At 41.5% G+C, this 7,373-nt stretch overlaps 1 pseudogene; it reads right to left on the bottom strand.

Annotated features, from left to right (window-relative positions):
* Positions 1 to 6,295: 6,295 nt before the first annotated feature.
* On the bottom strand, positions 6,296 to 6,589 carry LOC145066817 (peroxidase 56 pseudogene; annotated as a pseudogene).
* Between the last annotated feature and the right edge of the window lie 784 nt (positions 6,590 to 7,373).

Below are 7,373 nucleotides of genomic sequence, written 5' to 3'. Positions count from 1 at the left end.
TTGGGTTCCAAGCCTAAGGTCCAACTCACACTATAAAAGCCCAAAATTCAATAATGTGCCAAAGCCCAACATTTGGCCCAACTTTCCAAATTGGGCCGAGACCTCTACATGGCCTTTCATTAAGGCCCATCCAATTATTCCAATCAAATTTCCATGGCCCAATATCACATAATCATAAAGGCCCAATTATGGCCCATCTATGGCCTAGTTTTCCAAAGTGGGCCCAAGTCCTCACATGGGCCTCATCCTAAAGCCCATCTAATTATTTTGGTCCATTAACTTGTTCTTGGATGGCCCACTAATAGTCCAATCGCCAAGGCCTGATAAGAAGACCCAATTCAAGGCTCGAATGAGATTAGGGATTTCACATGAAATGATGATTAGGTTTAAGTGTTTCTTACTTAACTCATTAAGGACTTAATCCATTAAGTCCATTATTGCCTTAAGCTAGTTGACAATGGTTATTTTAAATTTAATAATTAATTCTCATGTGTCCCAAATGATTCCCACGATTAGGTTTTTATGCCCTTAGGGTTTTCCAAACCCTAATTAGGGTTTCCCAACCCAATACTAGCCCATTAGTCCATTGATTGGGCTTTTAGGTCACATTGGACCTTATTGGCCCATTAGGGCTACATTGGGTCCACTAGGGCTTCTTTGCGCCCATTAGCGTTTCCTTGATTATACAATGTCCAAAATCCCCCAAACGAGGTCCATACGCAATCAAAGCACACCGACACCCGATACGACGGCCGATGGGGGCACGAGGCGGCAACCACCACCTCATGGTGGTCGTACAATTTTTTCTATTATTATTCTGATTACATTATACAATGATACACACACACACTAACATGAGGCGGTAGACGGTGGTCGGAGGTGGCAGCCACCACCTCACGGTGGTGGTGTTCCTCTTGTAACTCCTGCCAAGACAATTACCCACACAACACTTTTCTTTTTGCGTGATAAGCTCAACCACCCAGCTGGTGGCGCATGATAATGGCTGCAGCGGCCTTGGCGGCCATAACATTGACTAACGGCGGCGGCGATGGATGGCCATAATGGAACCCAGCAGCAGCAAATCCAATCAGCCCCTCCCCTGACCACAACACGACTTAAGACTCTTCTTATGGTCTCTAGCGTACAACAAGTTGTGAGCAACAACAGTAATTGCATGAACGCCGACGCCCCGACGATGGTTCTCCGGTTTCCACAGCCAAAGAGGCGGCGGCTGAATGACTTCGATGGGGGCACAACAACAGGTCTTTTAAAGCTTCGGCACATGAAAACAGTGACCTGGTGGTCCACGACTGGAACGTCAATCCCTCCGGTTTTTCCCCGGTCACATATGACGTCCGACAATGGCTAGAAGCAGGTAAGGCGGCTAAGAAGAGAGAGAAGGAGAAGGGCAGTGATTTCTGGTGGTGAATGTCATTGGCGATTGACGATGGCGTTCTTGCTTTGGCACGGCAGCAATGCCGGTGGTTGGTACTCGATCTCAACAAGGTGGTAGCAGTCGGCGATGGAGATACTAGGTCGGCATCGGAGATGGTTCATTGCAAGGGTGGCGGCTGGGAAAAGGGAGGTATAAAGGTGGCGCCCAATGTTATGTCTAGGTTTAAGGTTTTTTGACGACAATCGAACAGCTAAATACCCGTCCTCATGCAAATATATAGAGAAATGACAGAAATGGTCCCTCCCATTCCTTTTTCTTCCATATTACCCCCATTATTACCATTTTGCCCATGAGTTCATAAAATCCTTCCAACTTTGACCCAATACTTACCAATTAACCCCCATCTTTCATAATTCTTTACGAATTAGGTACAATATTTACCAAACACACCCTAACCTTTGATACCCTTTTTAAACAAATTTGAAACTACGATTTAACCCCCGAGACAATAAATCACAACATTTGGCTTCCCGATACCAAAACCCCCTAATTATTATTTCTATTTTGGGATATAATAATTTAAAATAATAATGAAATTACTTCTTGGGGTTCCGCGTTTATTATTTTAGTTATTCAAAAAAATGGGATGTTACATGATGAGTTTGAGCCATAAGAACATTCCTATGTGTACATGCAAACCCTAAATACTTGGATCTAGGTTTCACTATTGAACATGCAATTCATCCAAGATATGGAACCCTGGATCTAGCATACATATCACAAAATCAATGTAACTAATGATATCTAGATGATTACCTCTTGAATATCTCTTGATCTTCCTTCTTCCTTGAGCTTAGAGTCACAAGCGTAACTCCTCTAATGGCTTACAAACACCAACTAGCAAGAAGGTAGTATATGAGAAAGGGAGGAGGCATACAAAATCGGCTCTAGGGTTCTAGGAAAGCAAGTGGCCGATTGCTGTAACCTAGGGGTTATATTTATACTGTGAGTAGCTAGGGTTTCAGTCAAAACCCTAATGAATAGCTTAAACATTAAGCAACCTATGGAACCTTCTCGAATAAGGCCATGGATTAAAATATGATGGGCTCCCTTCATAATTTCGTTCATCCCTTTATCTATTAGGTTTCCCAGCCCAAAATACAACTATGACACATTTGAGAGTTTAAGTCCCCTTTATTCAATTAATCTCTTTTAGTCACCAAATTAATTCCTAATTAATTTATGACTAATATTAATTAAATAATATGATTTCTCCTTTAATATATTATTCTTATAATATATTAATAAACCATAATATCTTCTCTCTCTCTCTCTCTCTCCATAAATTACCCTGTCAAGTTGTTGTGGTGAAGGCAACCCAAAAGGACGATGCACAACCAGGTCAAGTACTTACCAAATATAGTTACGGGTTTAGACACTAATTCAACAGTTTCAACTTGATGCTTGATTTGATTCGATCCTTTAGTTTTCCAATCTAGGGTATTCCATCCCGAGGATGACCGGACCCTATGATTAATTGGACCTGGCACATCGGTATCCCCCCCCCCCGAAGGGTGATATAGGATAGATAGGAGTGTCGTACTGGTGGGCCAGTAGTGGTAAGTATATTGATGGAGTTTCAAGTTATTGTAGCGTGACTTGGGTTGATTACATCTGTGGAAGAGCCATAATGTGTCTGAAGTGAGGAGGAGATGGATTATTGGAGATCAGGTGATAGTTGAGATTGTCATGGGTCATGTAGCGTCCATTGTGTTAGTATAGGCTGATAGCAGGGCGTGGAAGCAAGTCCAGCCAATCAGTTTTCTTTTCGGGAGACGCATGGGGCTGCCGTTTGTATGGGTGTTTTGGTTCAGTAATCGGTGAGGAGTCTGGTGTTGCGGGTAGTGGATAGACAAGTGGGACCAGGGAGGTTTCGACTTCGTTTGAGAAGCATTATATGGTAGCAGGAGGAGTTGGAGTAGGTGTATAACTTGGGACACGTGTGTAGGATGCGAGGGCATTCCATCCTAGGGATGATTGGATCCGTCGTGGGCATGCCTGGTATTCTAGCCCGAGGCTGATTGGGCAGGCGTGAGTGTTCGTGTTTCAGCGGATTGATTTTTTTGTATGATGTTGTGGGACAATTGCCCTGTCAGCACAAAGGGTTCACCTTAGGAAGAGGGAAAGTTGGGTTTCCAATATGTTGGTTTATAAGGATTTTTTCAGTTGGCAAAGTGGTTTGAAGGATAGACCTTTTAAAAGTTTCGGTTGAGTTTCACATCATCTTGCATGCTTTGCAGTTGCGAAAGTGCATCAGGATCAGGAGGCGGAGGAGCGTTGGATGACATTCAGGTCGGTGAGCACCTTTGTTATGTTGAGAGGCATGTGGCCATTCTAGAGAGAAAGGGGTGAAGGTTCTGCAGAACAAGGAGGTATCCATGGAAAAGATACAGTAGGAGCCCTAATAAGGGTCCGAGTGGACGTAGGAGTCGGAGGCAGAGATGCGGGAGCACTACCCAAGGTCGTTCACCGCATAAGACTACGAGGACGAAATCTAGTTCAAGTGAGGGAGAATTGTAACGACCTGATTCCCGTGTATCAATTTGTGGTGTTAATTTCTCATGATTTCAAGGTCTACTCGACAAGTCGGTTGCTTGACTCGCCGAGTAGCAGCGGGTTGATCCGCGAGTTTAAGCGACCTACTCGCCGAGTCCAAGGAGGGACTCAAGGAGTAGGAACTGGAAGATGAAACCCTGAATTCCATGGTTTTGCACACTATTTAAGGAACATTAGCCCCCCTTAGTCACTTACAGCCTCTAGAGAGTCCAGAAAAACCCTACTTCATGGGAGAGCTTCATTTGAGTGTGTTTTTGAGCTTTGGAAGGTGGAACTTGTGAAGGGAGCTTGAAGGTCAAGTAGCTAGCAGCAAGGGATTCGTGTAGATCTGCAAAATCTATCTCAGTTAGGTTTATTTGAGGTATCAATTCATGACCTTGGCCTCATTCCTTTCTAGATCTCTTTGGATGAAGTTATGGCTTCTGGCTTGGTTATGAAGCTATTCTTGGGTATGAGCTCAGATCTGAAGTTGTAACTTCCAATCAGAACTCTCTTTGATTTGTAAGTCCATAAAGCTATTAGAATTGGCAAGCACGAACCCCTACTTAAGTGTAAAACCCCATTTCAAGCTTGGTTTTGGCATTTTGAGTCCTTAGAGCCTTGCATGCACGTAAAGTTTGCAACATTACGTGATAAGAATGCCTTGGGAACTTGGATCGGCAGTATGGCACCTTAGCATGGCTTAAAAATCATCTGTATGGATGAAGGATTGAAGGGACTTGGCGAGTCGCACGGAAGACTCGGCGATTCATATGAAGATGGTCATAAACACGACGGGTTGGTTGAAAAACTCGGCGAGTCTGATGAAGATTGCCTTGGGCTCGGTTAGTGGCATGGTGACTCGGCGAGTTGGCAAGTTATGCAAGGAACTCGGCGAGCAGCTAAGGGTACTCGACGAGCTGAGGTCAACATGGACTGTTGACCTTGAGAGTTGACTTTGACTTTGACCAAGGGTTGACCATTTTGACTTTTGATGATAATTGGTAAGCATGTATTTATAAATTAGATGGTTGATGGTTATAGGTGTTGGAGTTCGAGGCAGTGTTTCGGGATCGTGATTTCGTGGTTCAGTCCAGCATTGCAAGGTGAGTTATCCTCACTATATCAACATGGTCTAAGGCACCAAGGTCGGCCCTTTCGCGGATTGTATACTTGTATTTGTCTGATATGCTTATTGGTCAACTAGATTGGCGTCCTGGTAATTAGGACATTGCTATGTTTAGTGACCTGGTTTAGGTCGGTGTCCTGGAATATACGATGATGCTATGTTAATGACCAGTTAGGTCGGTATCCTGGTTAGGATGTTGCTATGCTATATGATCTGCTAGATCGGTTTGTTCGTCTATGGATTGTTATGTGATTAATTGTTATATGTGCACATGGTTGTTTGTTTGGGGGTTGAGTTGAGGCGGGTCCTGCTTCATGCTGTAGGCCAACATATCCAGAGCAGACCGGATAGACTACTGGCCAAGGAGGGCACCTAGTCAGGCCAAAGGCCCAACGAGCGGTCGGGATAGGCTGAAGGCCTCGAGAGGGCGATCCAGATGTGCCAAGGTTCAGAGAGTGGGCCAGATAAACTGAAGGCCTGATGCGGGTGGTCCATTCATACTGTAGACTCAGAGAGTGGACCAGGTGGACTGAAGGCTCGGTGCAGGCAGACCAGTCACACTGTAGACTCGAGATACACGGTTGTTCTGTTTTTTTTATACGATATGATTATGGTTATGAGGTTGGTATGTTAGGGGTAACTCACTAAGCTTTCGGGCTTACAGTTTCAATGTATTGTTTCAGGTCCAGCAGCTGAACGCGGGAAGCCAAAGGCGTGACTGTACACTTCCTCGATTGATGATTATGATTTCTCAGAACTCTGATGTATAAACTCTTTTGAAAACTAATTGTAAAAATTGAATGCTTTAAATGATTCAAAAAGTTTTAAATTGGATCGAATTTTATGGGTGTTATAGTAATACACTTTTTGGTGGATATCTTTCATTTAAAAAGCAAAAAATCAAGAATAATACACTTAAATAATGGAAAAATATTTGAAAATTTTAATTGAATACATAGTGATAAGAACTCTTGTCTATATAGAACGACATACTGGGAAAATCTCGTGTACGAGCTTAAACTCGTGGCACACACTTTGATAGATGTCTGTTATTCATTAATCAATCTTGTGCATCAGAGTAAATCAACCATGCAAACATATATCAACAAAGATATTTTTAGGTATTATTTTGGTTTAGTATAAAATCAGGACTAGTTACTTTTGGTGCACACTTTTCAAATTTCACCTTGAGAACCTGTAAGGACCGTAATCATGCCCATGTTAACCATGGAGACACCAAAGTCCTTGAAGAATATGGAACTATGGCTAGTAGCTTGAATCATGTAAGCTATAGTCTCAAGGTCATCGAGTAAGGCTGCATCTGATTGAAGAAGCCCCCTCCTCTTTGTCACTAATTTGAAATAGGAGTCATCGAATGTCTTGAAGCTTCCTGGGTCTAACTCAGCAAATGTGGTTAGATCGTTTGGTTTGTACTTCAACTTCAATCTTGCAATGTAGTTAGGATCCATGGTGGGGTCTGTATCACTGTGATAACCCAAATTTAAAATATATAAAAATATATGTAAATAGGTTATATCATTATAATAAAATGATTAGTTCAAGGTTTAATGAGTTTATTAGTAGAGAATAATGAGTTTTAATGGAAAAAAATCGTCACCTTCATGGGGTAGTAAATTTGATCAACTGAAAAGGTTTCATCAGTTATACACTTAGGAAATATAAATAGCACGTAAAATCGAGAGAAAAATCCACAAGAGTTGTGAGGAACGACAGAGAATCAAGGGAGAATTAGGGTTTGGAGGTTCTTCAAGATTTTCCGAGTTTTTTTTTTTTTTTTTTTTTTTTGAAATTAAATATGTTTATTCAATTTAAGCTCGAATTGGTTGTTTAAATAGGTTTATAAAGTTGCTTTACATGTCTTGGTTCAACCTCTTGTCTCAATTCGACTGAACCTATAGCAATTTAACAAAAATCTGAAGAGTGTAATTTTGGTATAATAAAACCTACAATTCGTACTGTTTTTAGATTTATTTTAAAAAATTCATAATGGGAATGTGTTAGTAAGGGTCGGAGAGAGAGCTAGATGTGATTTATATATTTTAATCGGTGAAAAATTGAAGCTTTAAAATACTCATCAATAGCATAAAATAAGATGTCGGGTGAAAAAGAAAGTAAATTCTGGTATGGTACATAGGTGGGTTAACTTTTATTGTACTTTTTTTAAAAAAAAAACTTTATTAATATTTTATTTCCACGATGATTGTTTAGAAAAAAAAAAAACTTGTAATTGAG

Source organism: Lactuca serriola, chromosome 1 (genome assembly GCF_051521515.1).
Source record: "Lactuca serriola cultivar US96UC23 chromosome 1, Lser_US96UC23_V15, whole genome shotgun sequence".
NCBI classification, from domain to species: domain Eukaryota; kingdom Viridiplantae; phylum Streptophyta; class Magnoliopsida; order Asterales; family Asteraceae; genus Lactuca; species Lactuca serriola.
The sequence above is the reverse complement of the archived record's forward strand: the minus strand, read 5'-3'. Positions and strand labels throughout refer to the sequence as shown.